Genomic DNA, 18,707 nt, shown 5'->3' on the forward strand with positions numbered 1-18,707 from the left:
CCTGTTGGCACTGACTCATTTAGAAACAATGATATTTGACAGGGGCCAACCACTAGCAGTCCAAAGATCAAATCTGGAGATGACGTATTTGTTTAACAAGCGTATTTTATTTTCACAGTGTTTAATGTTTAAACAAATTGCCAGCAATTAACAATCAAGAGATTTTACCTGAACTTCTAGATTTCTAGTCTCTCTCTAAATAAATGTAGACACTGCATTTCCACAGGGCAGGTTTAGCTGGAGGTAGCTTCGGCACTGTCCTTGAGCTTGAGCATGAGCTCCAGTTGCCACAATCTCTGATGCTGAGGCCAAATCTCAATTGCTATTTACCATTGTGCTTACACAGTTGTTTTTCTTGAGGTAAAAACAAAAATGAAATACTGCTTGGCCTTGTGTTCCATCAAAAGTGGGAGAATAGGAGAGACTGACAAGATATATGTTTCAGGAAACTTGGGAGAGGATGTATATATTTACTGATGTGAGGAATAGTCGTAGATGTAGGTCTACATAGAACAAGTTCTTCTTAAGTTGCCATAATAACAACAAACCCAGTTTGCTTCACTCATTTAAGTTACCTGCCCAGTCCCCATAGACATTGAGTTGTGACCTTGGTGGGTGTATTAGAAACAAGGAAGGCCAACAGTTTCTGGCCAATAAGGGGGTTAATGCTTCATGAAAACCTTGTTAATCTGACACAGGGGCCCAGATACTGGTCTTGCATCAGTGTCCCTTTGATGTTAATGTTTAATTTATAGAGAAACTCAGAATGAATTTTATTTCTCAAAATTGGCCCTTACAATATCATGTGCCCTTTCTTACCAAAAAAAATCTTTATAACTTTCTTTATATCTCTCTTATTTACTAATTCTTTTTACCTTGCTTTAAAAATAACCTTTGAATTAGACAAAAATCATTTTCCTTTAAATAAGAATGCATTTTGCAAGAAAAATATTTACCTACAATATATTATTTTTTAAATTGAAAATGACCCAGACATTTAATGAATATTATTGTTTAGATCAATATGACTTCAGATTCTAAATTATGTGACAAGTTTATTAACAAGCATGTGAACCCCCCAAATTTGAGACAGGTCTCACTTAATTTAGAAAGTTCATTTTGCCAAGGTTGAGGATGTGCACACAACCTCAGAAAGTACTGACGACATATGCCCAATGTAGTTAGGGCACAGCTTTATTTTATACATTTTAGGGAGTCATGAGACATTTATCAATATGTGTAAGAAGTACATTTGTCCTGTCCAGAAAGTGGGGGACAACTTCAAGCAGGGAGAGGAGCGTCCAGGTCACAGGTAGGTGAGAGAAAAATGGTTGCATTCTTTTGAGTTTCTGATAAGCCTTTCCAAAGGAGGCAATCAGAATGTGCATCTATCTAAGTGAGCAGAGGGATGACTTTGAATACAATGGGAGGCAGAATTTCCCTGAGAAGTTCTCAGCTTGAATTCTCCCTTTAGCTTAGCTTAGTGATTTTGGGAGCCCAAGATATCTTCCTTTCACATTTTCCCCATCTTCTTTTTAAAAATATTTTGGAGAAAGCATTTTAGAAGAAAATGAGTCTCTGGTCTCAGGTTTTATGTGATCTCTCATGGCTAGGATAGTTTATTCCTAGATGGGTTAGGTCCCGAAATCTCATTTTAACAGGCTGTGAAGTCTCATGTCCTGTGAAAAGAAAATAGGGGGAGGAAGGGAGAAAAACAGCAACAAACAAATGAAGAATCCTGGGAAAATTCATATAGGTCACATTACTCTGAAGTGCAGACATTAGTAGACAGATATGAAAGTGGCTTATTCATGTGAATAGGTTGTTATTTTCTTCTGAAGTTTAATTTGTCTGGCTTTGAAGTTCACAGGACTTAAAGAAAACATAGCTTAGTTTTCAGTGACTCCAAATTCGGAAAAATAAGAAAAAAAGAAGGAAAAAAATTGAAAACATTATTTTGAAGACTTGCAGCCAAGAAAAACTAGAATTTGTCCAAACTGTAGAAGATAATCATTAGGCAAGACTAGAATCTAGCAACAGATGTATAGTTTTGAAACATAATTTTTCTCTCTCATTTCCCATTTTTACTAAAGACAAATCATGGTGGGACTTGTTTGCTTAGTTATACTTGGCCTAATTATTTGTATACAGTGCAACAAGAATAATTATTTTTTACATAGGCTTTTAAATTGGCTTTGATGGAATTTTGTTCCATAGGAGAAATCTCAGATAAGACATTTTTATTTTATTTTTTTTTCTGAGATGAAGTCTTGCTCTGTCACCCAGGCTGGAGTGCAGTGGCATAGTCTCGGCTCACTGCAACCTCTGCCTCCCAGGTTCAAATGATTCTCCTGCCTCAGCCTCCCAAGTAGCTGGGATTATAGGCACCTGCCATCACACCTGGCTAATTTTTGTATTTTTAGTAGAGATGGGGTTTCACCATGTTGGCCAGGCTGGTCTCTAACTCCTGACCTCAAGTGATTTGCCCACCTTGACCTCCCAAAGTGCTGGGATTACAGGTGTGACCCAGATAAGACTTTCTTAAAGCTGAGCCCAGCCATGGATCTGTGCCATTAAATAAGTATGAGTTAGGTGAGTTTCTTCTCCTCTTGGAGTTCCAAGATAAACCTGGGGCTTCTGGACCTGTCAGAAAATGACATACTTTACTTAAGAAATCCTGTACAGGGATTGTGTACACAAAACATAAGGCCGGTTTTTCCAAGGGCTCTATTGGCTTCATAAGCCAAGTTTGATTCCTTAAAGGAAAGCACACCATTCCAGTCAAAGCCTTAGTAAAATAATTAGTTTTTCTAATTGTTTCCAGTTACAAATGAAAACAGATACTTTTTTTTTTTTTTTTTGAGATGGAGTCTCAGAGTCTCGCTCTGTCGCCCAGGCTGGAGTGCGGTGGTGCAATCTCGGCTCAGTGCAATCTCCGCCTCCCGGGTTCACACCATTCTCCTGCCTCAGCCTCCCGAGTAGCTGGGACTACAGGTGCTGCCAGCACACCTGGCTAATTTTGTTTTTGTATTTTTAGTAGAGATGGGGTTTCACCATGTTAGCCAGGATAGTTTTGATCTCCTGACCTCATGACCTCATGATAGTTTTGATCTCCTGGCCTCCCAAAGTGTTGGGATTACAGGCGTGAGCCACCGTGCCCGGCCTAGATTCTTATTGAACTTATGCAAATGACTGTATTGCCATAGTTAAGAATACTCACCAATAGTTTCCAAATTCTGGGGAAATCAGGTAGACAGAAACAAATATGCTCCAAATTTTGTTCATAGGAGTATACTAAAATGTTAAAAGCTCTCAATAGCTCAAAAGAAAAGTTTCAAGACTAAAAAATACCCCATGAAGGATGAGCAACGATTAAAGCAAAAGTTACAAAGATTGCTTTAGTCTTCTATCAGTCAGTTTACTCAGTTAACTCTTGTTCGGCCTGATGTTCATGAACATTTCAGCTCTCCATGAGAGTCCTGAAAGTTTTTTCCCTCTGTTATAATGTCACAATGTCCAAAGTTATCAGAAACCTGCATTTAAGAACACCTGTTAGAGTTCCATAGCTGATTATAGAACCACCTTCTAAAAAGGACAAAAACAAGGTTTGTCTGTGGATGACAAAAAGTTTTAGGGCAGTCATAGTCAAAGACACAATTGGCAAGGAAATTTGTTACCTCTGTGGCACACAATAATTTAACATAACAATTATAATTATTACTGATAATGCACACTGTTATATCAGAAATGTAGGAGTTTCCCATAATTTTGGAACACATACCAATAACATGTTTATACAAATGCAGTCCAAAGAAAACCAAACACCATTTCATATTTGATAATACTTCCTGTATAATTTTTTTGTAGCAAATAAGCCAAATTATGTCATTTTTGTACTCTTGGGAACCTAGTATCTTAAAGATTTAATTAGGTCAGAAGAAAACATAATTTATAACTTGATTTTGGAAAGTTTGTCAAATATCAAAGGTTTAAAACACTTGATATCACAAAATAGGATCACAGATCATTGCAAAATAAGTCATTCATTTAACCAAAGTGATAAAGCAAGGATTACTTTTTAAAAGGCGAAAACTTTATTCTTTGAGAGAGGAGACTTAATTTTCCAAGCAATAGCCCTAATAAAAACAACATGAAGCCAATTAAATTTGTTTTCCAAAATTTCATAAACAATCTATAAAATTGCAATCTTGACCATAAGTTATTGCTTCCATAACCCTTTTATAACCTTTATAACCTTTATTAGGGAGTTGGTTAATGCTTCAAGAAAACCTTGTTAATCTGACACAGGGGCTCATATGCTGATCTTTCATCAGTGCACCTCTGACATTAATGATTACTTTACAGAGAAACTGAACTTAATTTTATCTTTCAAAACTGGCCCTTACAATCTCATGTGCCTGCATCTTGTATGTTTGTCCCTGGGCCTTGAGGAGTTGAATAGCTTTAATTTCTGGCCCTGTGTCTCATAAATGCAGTTTATTTTGATTGAAATCTTCTATGGGGTGTAACAGTGAGGCTTTAATTGCTGCCAGTGTTTAAGATTTAGTAAGATTTGGTGTCCTTTTAAGACCCAGGAGTCAAAGCCCTAAATGTCACAAGACTTTAAAAACACATACAGGAAGATAATATGGATGTAATAACCTTAATCCAAAATTTTTTTTTAAATTTCAGTTTTTATTCCTAAGCAAACCAAAACTTACTAAGAATATGACAACCTGATCATATGAAAGTTTTTTTTTTTTTTCAAATAAATTCTCTTATTGTTACTTAAACCAACTGTTCATGACATACCTGGACTTTCTGGTTTGTCCTGAATATCCCTCTTTCTTTAACAACCAGTCATTTTATTTTAGGACTAAATTTACCATACATGATTCTTTCTCACATACAATTATTTCTCTTTCAGCTTTCTTACCACAAAAGTCTTATCTCTTTATTTTTATGACTTTATTTACATCTGTCTTATTTCCTGGTACCATTTACCTTGTTTTATACATAAACTTTAAATAAGCTTTGAATGAGATAAAACTTATTCACCTTTTTATTAAAAAAGAACAGCATCCCTTTTTTTTTATTATTAGTAAGAATGCTTTCCAGCCAGGCATGGTGGCTCACGCCTGTAATCCCAGCACCTTGGGAGGCCAAGACAAGCAGATCATGGTGTCAGGAGTTTGAGACCAGCCTGATCAACATGGTGAAACCCCATCTCTACTAAAGATACAGATATTATCTGGGTGTGGTGGTGCACACCTGTAATCCCAACTACTCAGGAGGCTGAGGCAGGAAAATCATTTAAACCTGGGAGGTGGAGGTTGCAGTGAGCTGAGATCACATCACTGCACTGCAGCCTGGGCAATACATCGAGACTCTGTCTCAAAAAAAAAAAAAAAAAAAAGAATGTTTTCCTACAATATATATTTATTGGAAAATACCCAAATAATGAAATATCTATTATTTAATTAATATAACTTCAGAGTCTAAATTATGCTGAGTTTGTCTACAAGTATTTATTCCATTACATTTCCCTAATTATTTTAATTATTTCCCTAGATTATTTATGAAAAGTACAATAATCATAATTTAAAGTTATGAAACTGCTACTGCAAAATTATACCTGAGACAGTGAAAAAGATATAACCTAACTGACTCCATCTGGCTTCTAACCTCTAAGCTGTCATTGTTCATTAATAGACTTTGGGAGGAACTTAGCTTATACTTTAACTTTGAAACAAAGATGATAACAGTCCTTTCCCATTACAAACCTCCTTACTGCCTGTGGACTAGGCTGCCTAAAGACACAAGATTAGAAGTTATGGTAATTTTTACTAAACAATTCAAGATGTAGCTATTTTCAGTAAGCCAATATCAGCGTCTTATTCATTAAAGATTACACAAGCAAAGATCATTCTGTCTTGGGCTGGATTTATAGTTTTGTAACCTCTGTGCCAAATTTTGACACCTTATTGTATTTGGCAGGGATACATGTGAAATTTCTTGATTAATAAATGCAAACAATGTATGCTGGCAATTCTTAAGACATTTTTAATATTATTTTGCCAATAATTTTAAAGCTAGCTTATCTACTAAAGATTTTACTTAAGTTACATAAACTTGAAAAAGCATTTGACTAGTCTTTTCCTTTTTCATATCTAATTTAAGCACTTTGATTTTACTTTTAAGCCAATTAATTAGAAATCTTTTATATATTTTTAGTAGTAAAATATTGTGTACACAACACATAAATACATATATGCATTAGGCATGCTGATAGAAGTACATTTTATAGATTCACAAAAAGCTTTTTTTTTCCTATCTTAGACTTTCAAATTCTTGATAACCTGTTTTACAACCTTGAGCTGTTGTCAGCTAAATAGCCTTAAATTTTATATTAAAGAAAGCAACTCAGGTGAAAGTCAAAGAGCAAAATTTATATTATAATGTGCAGAGAGAAAAATTTGGTGTGCTGGAGGGAAACTAAGTGGTTTTAATTGCCAATTAAACATAAAATTATAGAAATTATGAAGTCCTTTTAAACATGTACACCCACATGTATATATACACACACAAAGATGCTATAGCTTTTACTTTTTAAATATGTACACACACATATATATATACACACACAAAGATCCTATAGGTTTTACTTCAGCACGTTTAGCCATGAGATAAACATGAAATCATTGGCTTGCAAAAAGGACTTGTTGAATCTAAACATTGGTTTTTGTCTTAATAGAAAAATAACAGCATATTTAGAGCAGGCCAAAAAGAAAAAGTAGAGAAGAAGAGGACTTAGGAACTCTGTAATTTGCAAGTTGAACATAGGGCTCTTTTTCCTTAAAGTAATTGTTTACAAAGACCATATTATTTTCATTTTACATAAACTTTGGCAAGTAGATGCATCATGAAACCTATGGAGTCCTCAAAAGGGGGTCATTTTCCTTGTTTTCTCCTCATTCGTAGATTATTTTTTTCCCACTTTTTTTTTTTTTTCTTAAAAGGAAGAACCGAGCTTTTGCCTAAGGTTTTTGTGTATTGGGTTGATATATGCTGCTGTTGGTCAGGACTCCACAATGTGTCACCACTGAGTCATGTCCACCCTGTTACATTTCTCTCTTTAGAGTTTCTTTCTCTCTGTTTCTTGCTCCAGAGGTCTATGACCTTAGAGAGGACTAAACATGCCGGGTGATCAGCCCTTATATGTATTTCCTGGATGAGCCATTTTAAAAATTAATTTTTGTTGGGGGTTTTCCAGAAGGGACACTACATGTCATGGCATGGGAGGTCAATGCTCCAGACACTCCCATGGGGCCCCCAATCACCCAGGGACACCTTTTGGCTGGAAGGAACAAATGCCTTTCCTCTTCGGAGCTGAGAAAGCTCAGTCTCTCATTAATGTGTGAAAACAACGGTTCAGCTCCTCATGAAAATGCACACTGACAAATCAAATTAAGATTAAATTTGGGAGAAAAGGCAATGGAGAAGACTATTTAGAATGCATCTTCAAAGTAGAATTAGGATCCTTAAACAACAACTTCAGGCCAGAACAAACAACAAAGAAACTCCAACAGTAAGATCACTGAGTGCTCTAATGGTAAGGAGAAATTAAGACCAGCTGGCTGTTAATCTAACTTTAGCCAAGACAAATCCCAATTCAATTACTTCCCTAGGGATGGGTCTCAGGCTGAAGACTGCTCTCTACCATCCTAGATGCAGGAAAAAAAACTCCTCATCTTCCATGTTGGAAGTGAACTCAAACTTCATAAAGGAGTTACCTGCCTTCCATCATCATGGAAGCAGGAAAAACTTGCCTTCCTTGTGTTGGAAGCAAGTAAAACCAAAAAAAAAAAAAAAAAAAAAAAAAGGAGTTTGTACAGCAAAATAAGCTTTAGATCTTGACTAAATTTTGGGAAATTAAGAATTCTCTGGATGGGGTGTTCTCAGACCTCAGCAAATTGTCCTATTGGTTTTTGCCATGAAGTTAGCTCATGCTGGTACCAAGTACCAATATAAGATTTGTCAAAGGTCAGGGGCATCTCCACTCAGAACCCCTTAGTGATTACCAAATGTGAAGCCCCCAAATTTGAGGCATGTCTCAGTTAATTTAGAAAGTTTGTTTTGCCAAGGTTGAGGACGTTCCCATGACACAGCCTCAGGAAGTCCTGATGACATGTGCCCAAGGTGGTCAGGGCACAGCTTGGTTTTATACATTTTAGGGAGACATGAGACATCAATTAATATGTATAAGAAGTACATTGGTTACATCCAGAAAGGTGGGAACAACTTGAAGCAGGGAGGGGGGCTTCCAGGTCACAGGCAGGTGAGAGACAAATGGTTACATTCTAGTGAGTTTCTGATAAGTCTTTCCAAAGAAGGCAATCAGAATGTTCATCTATCTCAGTGAGAAGAGGGATGACTTTGAATAGAGTGGGAGGCAGATTTGCCCTGAGCAGTTCCCAGCTTGAATTTTCCTTTAGCTTAGTGATGTTGGGGCTCGAGATATTTTCTTTTTACAAGCATTTATTTCATTATATTTACCTAATTAATTAATTTAAAAAATAGTTAACCTAAATTACCTGTGAAAACTGTGATAGTAATTATTTAAAGTTATTTCTCTGTCAATCATTTTTGTAGCCTGTGAATTTCAGGTGTTTAGCTAAGTAAGAAACTTAAGGTTAACCAAATGAGTGTTTTGTTCAGTAACTCAGGATTTAGCTATTTTCATTAAACCAACAATATTAAATGCCTTATTTGTTAAAAAATTACACAAACATAATTCTCTTTTGGGCTGCAAGCTTTATAACTCTCATGCCAAATTTTGACAGCCTATAGTATCTAGCAGAGATAAATATCAAACTGTTTGACCAATAAACCTAAACAATAATGTATGTTGACAATTCTGAAAACATTTTTAATTTTGTTTTACATATATGTGTATATATGTATTCTTTTTGATGTGGAGTTTCACTCTTGTTGCCCAGGCTGGAGTGCAATGACATGATCTCAGTTCACTGCATCCTCTGCCTTCCAGGTTCAAGCAATTCTCCTGTATCAGCCTCCCAAGTAGCTGGGATTACAGGCATGCGCCACCATGTAGTTAATTTTGTATTTTTAGTAGAGACAGGGTTTCCCCATGTTGGTCAGGCTGGTCTCAATTTCCTAACCTTAGGTGATCCACCCACTTCAGTCTCCCAAAGTGCTGGGATTACAGGCATGAGCCACTGTGCCTGGCCTTTAACAATAATTTTTAAACCAACTTATTTATTAAGGATTTTCTTTTTTTTTCTTTCTTTCTAAAAGGACCATTTTATTATTTTACAAAGATCGGAACAAACTTTCTTCCCAGTTCAGTATGTTATTACTTCCATTCCCAGAAGCCTTTTCCCTGGATGTGATTTTTCATTTGTCTTACAAGTTCTTCTTTTTGCATCTTCTTTCAAAGGAGTTTTGCATCTACTTTCAAAGAAACTATTCCACTCTATTTTCTCCTCACTCTGGTCCCTGGAATCAGTTCTCACTGGTCTTCCCATTCTCACGTCAGGAGGCTCCTCCTTTAGGATGAGCCTCCACCGATGCTGACACGTTGCTGTCAAGTATGATGTTGGTGTTGTAACCTGGGCACAGCCAGAGTCAAACTTCCCACTCAGCAGGACGACAGGTACTGAATAACAACCCCACCCAAGCTGGGTAGCATAAGACAACCACCAGTTTATATGGTGATTCTGTGAGTAAGCAGGGCAATTCTTCTACCCTGGGCCAACTTGCTGAATCTCTCTGCTCACGTAGTGACTCAGCTGGGATGGTGATCTGGGGTGGCTTCATTCATAGCCATTAGCAGGCTGGCTAGGCCTAATGAGCCTCATCTCTGAGACAAGGGACAGCTCATCCATGCCTCATGTTGTCTCTCATCCTCCCATAGGCTAGTCCTGGTTTCTACCCGCAGTTGTCTCCAGATTCTGAAACACAAAAACAGAGAAGCCAAATCTCAAAGTCCAAGCATGTTTTAAACCTCTACTTGCAAGTTTACTCATGTCCCATCAGCCAAAATGAGTCAAATGGTCAAGCCCAGATTCAAGAAATGGAAAAATAAATGCCATCTCCTGATGGGAGGAGTTTTGCAAAGGGGCTGCACACAGAGATGGGAAGAATTTATAACCAGTTTGCATGGGAGACAAAGCCAAAAAAAAAAAAAAAAAAGACAAGATGTTACAAATCTTGAAGGAAAATTAAATTTTTGATATTTGATATTTCAAAAAAGCATTAAAGTGGTTATAATGGAAAAATTTGCACTTAGTTGAATTTCCTTATACTTATGATGGCACAGTATCTTGATGTTTTAAATTATTATTATTATTATTATTATTTTATTATTATAGTTTAAGTTCTAGGGTACATGTGCATAACGTGCAGGTTTGTTACATATGTATACCTGTGCCATGTTGGTGTGCTGCACCCATCAACTCGTCAGCACCCATCAACTTGTCATTTACATCAGGTATAACTCACAGTGCAATCCCTCCCCCCTCCCCCTTCCCCATGGTAGGCCCTGGTGTGTGATGTTCCCCTTCCCAAGTCCAAGTGATCTCATTGTTCAGTTCCCACCTATGAGTGAGAACATGTGGTGTTTGGTTTTCTGTTCTTGCGATAGTTTGCTGAGAATGATGGTTTCCAGCTGCATCCATGTCCCTACAAAGGACACAAACTCATCCTTTTTTATGGCTGCATAGTATTCCATGGTGTATATGTGCCACGTTTTCTTAATCCAGTCTGTCACTGATGGACATTTGGGTTGATTCCAAGTCTTTGCTATTGTGAATAGTACCACAATAAACATACGTGTACATGTGTCTTTATAGCAGCATGATTTGTAATCCTTTGGGTCTATACCCAGTAATGGGATGGCTGGGTCATATGGTACTTCTAGTTCTAGATCCTTGAGGAATCACATACTGTTTTCCATAATGGTTGAACTAGTTTACAATCCCACCAACAGTGTAAAAGTGTTCGTATTTCTCCACATCCTCTCCAGCACCTGTTGTTTCCTGACTTTTTAATGATTGCCATTCTAATTGGTGTGAGATAGTATCTCATTGTGGTTTTGATTTGCATTTCTCTGATGGCGAGTGATGATGAGCATTTTTTCATGTGTCTGTTGGCTGTGTGAATGTCTTCTTTTGAGAAATGTCTGTTCATATCCTTTGCCCACTTTTTGATGGGGTTGTTTGTTTTTTTCTTGTAAATTTGTTTGAGTTCTTTGTAGGTTCTGGATATTAGCCCTTTGTCTGTTGAGTAGATTGCAAAAATTTTCTCCCAATCTGTGGGTTGCCTGTTCACTCTGATGGTAGTTTCTTTTGCTGTGCAGAAGCTCTTTAGTTTAATTAGATCCCATTTGTCAATTTTGGCTTCTGTTGCCATTGCTTTTTGGTGTTTTAGACATGAAGTCCTTGCCCATGCCTATGTCCTGAATGGTACTACCTAGGTTTTCTTCTAGGGTTTTTATGGTATTAGGTCTAACATTTAAGTCTCTAATCCATCTTGAATTAATCTTCGTATAAGGAGTAAGGAAAGGATCCAGTTTCAGCTTTCTACTTATGGCTAGCCAATTTTCCCAGCACCATTTGTTAAATAGGGAATCCTTTCCTCATTTCTTGTTTCTCTCAGGTTTGTCAAAGATCAGATGGCTGTAGATGTGTGGTATTATTTCTGAGGATTCTATTCTGTTCCATTGGTCTATATCTCTGTTTTGGTACCAGTACCATGCTGTTTTGGTTACTCTAGCCTTGTAGTGTAGTTTGAAGTCAGGTATTGTGATGCCTCCAGCTTTGTCCTTTTGACTTAGGATTGTCTTGGCAATGTGGGGTCTTTTTTGGTTCCATATGAACTTTAAAGCAGTTTTTTCCAATTCTGTGAAGAAACTCATTGGTAGCCTGATGGGGATGGCATTGAATCTATCAATTACCTTGGGCAGTAGGCCATTTTCACAGTATTGACTCTTCCTATCCATGAGCATGGTATGTTCTTCCATTTGTTAGTGTCCTCTTTTATTTCACTGAGCAGTGGTTTGCAGTTCTCCTTGAAGAGGTCCTTGACATCCCTTGTAAGTTGGATTCCTAGGTATTTTATTGTCTTTGAAGCTATTGTGAATGGAAGTTCATTCCTGATTTGGCTCTCTCTTTGTCTGTTACTGGTGTATAAGAATGCTTGTGATTTTTGCACATTAATTTTGTATCCTGAGACTTTGCTGAAGTTGCTTATCAGCTTAAGGAGATTTTGGGCTGAGACAATGGGGTTTTCTAAATACACAATCATGTGTATCTGCAAACAGGGACAATTTGACTTCTTCTTTTCCTAACTGAATATGCTTTATTTCTTCCTCTTGCCTGATTGCCCTAGTCAGAACTTCCAACACTATGTTGAATAGGAGTGGTGAGAGAGGGCATCCCTGTCTTGTGCCAGTTTTCAAAGGGAATTTTTCCAGTTTTTGCCCATTCAGTATGATATTAGCTGTGGGTTTGTCATAAATAGCTCTTATTATTTTGAGATACGTTCCATCAATACCAAATTTATTGAGCGTTTTTAGCATGAAAGGCTGTTGAACTTTGTCAAAGGCCTTTTCTGCATCTATTGAGATAATCGTGTGGTTTTTTGTCTTTGGTTCTGTTTATATGCTGGATTACATTTATGGATTTGTGTATGTTGAACCAGCCTTGCATCCCAAGGATGAAGCCCACTTGATCATGGTGGATAAGCTTTTTGATGTGCTGCTGGATTAGGTTTGCCAGTATTTTATTGAGGATTTTTGCATCGATGTTCATCAGGGATATTGGTCTAAAATTCTCCTTTTTTGTTGTGTCTCTGCCAGGCTTTGTTATCAGGATGATGTTGGCCTCATAAAATGAGTTAGGGAGGATTCCTTCTTTTTCTATTGATTGGAATAGTTTCAGAAGGAATGGTACCAGCTCCTCCTTGTACCTCCGGTAGAATTCAGCTGTGAATCCATCTGGTCCTGGACTTTTTTTGGTGGGTAGGCTATTAATTATTGCCTCAATTTCAGAGCCTGCTATTGGTCTATTCAGGAATTCAGCTTCTTCCTGGTTTAGTCTTGGGAGAGTGTAAGTGTCCAGGAAATTATCCATTTCTTCTAGGTTTTCTAGTTTATTTGCTTAGAGGTGTTTAGAGTATTTTCTGATGGTAGTTTGTATTTCTGTGGGTTTGGTGGTGATACCCTCTTTTTCATTTTTTATTGCGTCTATTTGATTCTTCTCTCTTTTCTTCTTTATTAGTCTTGCTAATGGTCTATCAGTTTTGTTGATCTTTTCAAAAAACCAGCTCCTGGATTCACTGATTTTTTGGAGGGCTTTTTGTGTCTCTATCTCTTTCAGATTTGCTTGATCTTAGTTATTTCTTGCCTTCTGCTAGCTTTTGAATGTGTTTCCTCTTGCTTCTCTAGTTCTTTTAATTTTGATGTTAGAGTGTGCATTTTAGATCTTTCCAGCCTTCTCTTGTGGGCATTTAGTGCTATAAATTTCCCTCTACACACTGCTTTAAATGTGTCCCAGAGATTCTGGTATGTTGTATCTTTGTTCCCATTGGTTTCCAAGAACATCTTTATTTCTGCCTTCATTTCGTTATGTACCCAGTAGTCATTTAGGAGCAGGTTATTCAGTTTCCATGTAGTTGAGTGGTTTTGATTGAGTTTCTTAGTCCTGAGTTCTAGTTTGATTGCACTGTGGTCTGAGAGACAGTTTGTTATAATTTCTGTTCTTGTACATTTGCTGAGGAGTGCTTTACTTCCAATTATGTGGTCAATTTTGGAATAAGTGTGATGTGGTGCTGAGAAGAATGTTTATTCTGTTGATTTGGGGTGGAGAGTTCTGTAGATGTCTATTAGGTCTGCTTGCTGCAGAGATGTGTTCAATTCCTGGATATCCTTGTTAACTTTCTGTCTCGTTGATCTGTCTAATGTTGACAGTGGGGTGTTGAAGTCTCCCATTATTATTATATGGGAGTCTAAGTCTCTTTGTAAATCTCTAAGGACTTGCTTTATGAATCTGGGTGCTCCTGTATTGGGAGCTTATATATTTAGGACAGTTAGCTCTTTCTGTTGAATTGATCCCTTTACCCTTATGTAATGGCCTTCTTTGTCTCTTTTGATCTTTGATGGTTTAAAGTCTATTTTATCAGAGACTAGTATTGCAACCGCTGCTTTTTTTTGTTCTCCATTTGGTTGGTAGATCTTCCTCCATCCCTTTGTTTTGAGCCTATGTATGTCTCTGCATGTGAGATGGGTCTCCTGAATACAGTAAACTGATGTGTCTTGACTCTTTATCCAGTTTGCCAGTCTGTATCTTTTAATTGGAGCATTTAGTCCATTGACATTTAAGGTTAATATTGTTATGTGTGAACTTGATCCTGCCATTATGATATTAACTGGTTATTTTGCTCGTTAGTTGATGCAGTTTCTTCCTAGCCTCGATGATCTTTTCATTTTGGCATGTTTTTGCAATGGCTGGTACTGGTTGTTCCTTTCCATGTTTAGGGCTTCCTTCAGGGTCTCTTGTAAGGCAGGCCTGGTGGTGACAAAATCTCTACGCATTTGCTTATCTGTAAAGGATTTTATTTCTCCTTCACTTACGAAATTTAGTTTGGCTGGATATGAAATTCTGGGTTGAAAATTCTTTTCCTTAAGAATGTTGAATATTGGTCCCCACTCTCTTCTGGCTTGTAGAGTTTCTGCCAAGAGATCTGCTGTTATTTTGATGGGCTTCCCTTTGTGGGTAACCCAACCTTTCTCTCTGGATACCCTTAAGATTTTTTCCTTCATTTCAACTTTGGTGAGTCTCGCAATTATGTGTCTTAGAGTTGCTCTTCTTGAGGAGTATGTTTGTGGCGTTCTCTGTATTTCCTGAATTTGAATGTTGGCCTGCCCTACTAGGTTGGGGAAGTTCTCCTGGATGATATCCTGAAGAGTGTTTTCCAACTTGGTTCCATTTTCCCCCTCACTTTCCAGCACCCCAATCAGATGTAGATTTAGTCTTTTTACATAATCCCATACTTCTTGCAGGCTTTGTTCATTTCTTTTTCTTCTTTTTTCTTTAGATTTCTCTTCTCGCTTCATTTCACTCATTTGATCCTCAATCGCTGATACTCTTTCTTCCAGTTGATCGAGTCGGTTACTGAAGCTTGTGCATTTGTCACGTATTTCTCGTGTCATGGTTTTCATCATCTCTGTCAGTTCGTTTATGGCCTTCTCTGCATTAATTACTCTAGTTGTCAATTCTTCCACTCTTTTTTCAAGATTTTTAGTTTCTTTGTGCTGGGTACATAATTCCTCCTTTAGCTCTGAGAAGTTTGATGGACTGAAGCCTTCTTCTCTCATCTTGTCAAAGTCATTCTCTGACCAGCTTTGATCCATTGCTGGCCATGAGCTGCTTTCCTTTGGAGGGGGAGATGCGCTCTTATTTTTTGAATTTCCAGCTTTTCTGCCCTGCTTTTTCCCCATCTTTGTGGTTTTATCTGCCTCTGGTCTTTGATGATGGTGATGTACTGATGGGGTTTTGGTGTGGGTGTCCTTCCTGTTTGTTAGTTTTCCTTCTAACAGTCAGGACCCTCAGCTGTAGGTCTGTTGGAGATTGTTTGAGGTCCACTCCAGACCCTGTTTGCCTGGGTATCAGCAGCAGAGGCTGCAGAAGATAGAATATTGCTGAACAGCGAGTGTACCTGTCTGATTCTTGCTTTGGAAGCTTCCTCTCAGGGGTGTACTCTACTGTGTGAGGTGTGGGGTGTCGGTCTGCCCCTAGTGGGGGATGTCTCCCAGTTAGGCTACTCAGGGGTCAGGGACCCACTTGAGCAGGCAGTCTGTCCATTCTCAGATCTCAGCCTCCGTGTTGGGAGATCCACTGCTCTCTTCAAAGCTGTCAGACAGAGTCGTTTGCATCTGCAGAGGTTTCTGCTGCTTTTGTTTCTGTTGTTGTTGTTGTTTAGCTGTGCCCTGTTCCCAGAGGTGGAGTCTACAGAGACAGGCAGGCCTCCTTGAGCTGCTGTGAGCTCCACCCAGTTCGAGCTTCCCATTAGCTTTGTTTACCTACTTAAGCCTCAGCAATGGCGGGCGCCCCTCCCCCAGCCTCACTGCTGCCTTGCTGTTAGATCGCAGACTGTTGTGCTAGCAATGAGGGAGGCTCCGTGGCCATGGGACCCTCCTGGCCAGGTGTGGATATAATCTCCTGGTGTGTCCGTTTGCTAAGACCCTTGGTAAAGTGCAGTATTGGGGTGGGAATTACCCGATTTTCCAGGTGTTGTGTGTCTCAGTTCCACTGGCTAGGAAAAGGGATTCCCTTCCCCCTTGCACTTCCCAGGTAAGGCGATGCCTCACCCTGCTTCAACTCTCGCTGGTCGGGCTGCAGCAGTTGACCAGCACTGATTGTCTGGAACTCCCTAGTGAGATGAACCCAGTACCTCAGTTGAAAATGCAGAAATCACCTGTCTTCTGTGTCACTCACGCTGGGAGCTGGAGACTGGAGTTGTTCCTATTCGGCCATCTTGCTCAAGGATTTTCTTAAGTCATGTGACCTTGAGAAAGCCTTTGGGTTTGAACTGTCTATTTTACTGGTTCAGTATTTCATTTAAGTGATTTTTTTTCTTTAAGCCATTAATCAGAGCTCTTTTATATATTTTTGGTAGTGAAACATTATATACATGATACATAAATACATAGACATATTAGACATGTAGATATGGAGTAGATCTTATAGATTCATAAGACCACTTTTTTTTTTTAGCTCCTATTATAGGCCTCCAATTTCTTGATAATCTTTTTCATTACCCTAGGCAATTGTCAGCTAGAGAGCACTAAATTTGCTTACTAAAGGAACAACTCTGAAGTGAAAATCAGATAATGAAATTTACTTCTCAAAGTACAAAGAGAGAGTCTGGTGTTCTAGAGAGAGATTAAGTCACACATAAAATTATAGAAATCTACTATAGTCTACCAAATATGGTAATCTATCAAATAACTAAATGATGACTATTACAGTTTTCTTTTTTTTTTATAGTTTTCATAATATGTATAAGGAGACCAATTGTATTTAGACAAGCAGTTTTAAATTTAAGATTGTTCTCTACCACATTAGAAACAAACAAAGTCTCAAACTTGCCTTCACTATTGGAAGTGTGAAAGGAAAATAAATCTAGGGGCCCCAGAATCACTAAGCCAAAGGGAAAAGTCAAGCTGAGAATGGCATCAGGCAAACCTGTCTCCTATTTCATTTCTAAAAAAGATAGCTACAAAGATTTTGTTTTAAAGCTACAACCCCCATAATTTGCCACCTAGGAAATTCCTGTGGCCCTCAAGATCTTTACCCTAAAACAACTCTGTTGAATTTCACCCTGACAATGTAAATTGAAAGTTTATCTTCCCAAGTATGGGACAAAGGACAGGACTCAATGTCATCCCTCTGCTAATCTGAGATAAATGCATATCTGATTGTTTCCTCTGCCCTATGTTTATTTCCTCTCATATAAAAATGCAGATTCACTGAGCTAGATGAATGCATAAGTGATGATTCCTCTAACCCCCTCAAACCTGAATGGCTGATCAAAGACTCAAAAGAATGCAACTGGCTTGTCTCTTATCTACCCACATCTTTTCAAAATTTCTTTTTCTTTCCCAAGTATCTGCCTTTTCCCCTTTAAATACTGAAGCCCTCAAAATCATCTTTGGAGAAAGGCACAGATCTGTCTTGGAGGGCTTCAATATTTAAAGGAGAAGAGCAGGCTGGAAGGGAAAGAGGGAAGGTGTGGTCACATTACTGAATCCACGTGTTGCAAGAGAAAAGGAGTAGGTAGGGGAATAGTCAATTATGTATTTGTCCGGAGCTCAGTAAACTGGCAATTTACATGAGATAAGGTGAATATACGGTAGCTACCTGTGGAGATATTTAACCTTTTATCTATAACTGTCTGCTTAGGAACAAAAGGAAAGGTAGCTTCTTGCTTGACTCAGCTTTCAGCTTAATTTTTTTCTTTTGGCAGAGTGAATTGGGGTCCCAAGTTTTTATTTTCCTTTCATACTTGGTATTAAATACCTATTTCAGAGTTGTGCAATGCTTTCAGTCTAGAACTTCTTCATAATCCATCTCTCTCACATCTTCTCATGTTCAGAGGTTTCGAACAGACAACAATTGCTTAGCATGCTTGCCCTTACATTCTCCCATCTGCCAAGATGACACATGCCCCAGACAGCCCTGTCTCCAACCTGGGCCTCTTAGGCTGCAGGAGCTCCAGCTGCAGAATGACTTTATTTACATTGCTATTCAGAAGCAAATGGCTCAGCTCAATGGAAAGTCTTTTATTTCTAACAAGCAAGTCAGTATGTGGCATTTTTCTTTTCCTTACTCTGCAGGACAAAATGAATCTTGCAGATGTTCCTATAATACCAGGGGAATAAGATTCACTGATGAGTTGCTGAGAGTGGCTTGGCTGCACTATGAGGCTAGCCAGTTGCCATGTGGCCTGTGGTCAAGTCAGAGGGAGCAGCTGGGAATCCTATTTGGGAACTGACTTTATGACTGTAATTAGAGCGCCAGAAGGCCCATTTGTATAGAGTCTTCCTTCACAAACTTCTATGACTGCCCCCCCACCCCTCCATTACAAGGTTTGGGACAAAGGGGGCTTAGATAAGAGCATCTCTT

This window comes from Trachypithecus francoisi, unplaced genomic scaffold, assembly GCF_009764315.1.
Source record: "Trachypithecus francoisi isolate TF-2019V2 unplaced genomic scaffold, Tfra_2.0 Lachesis_group2, whole genome shotgun sequence".
Taxonomy (NCBI): Eukaryota; Metazoa; Chordata; class Mammalia; order Primates; family Cercopithecidae; genus Trachypithecus; species Trachypithecus francoisi.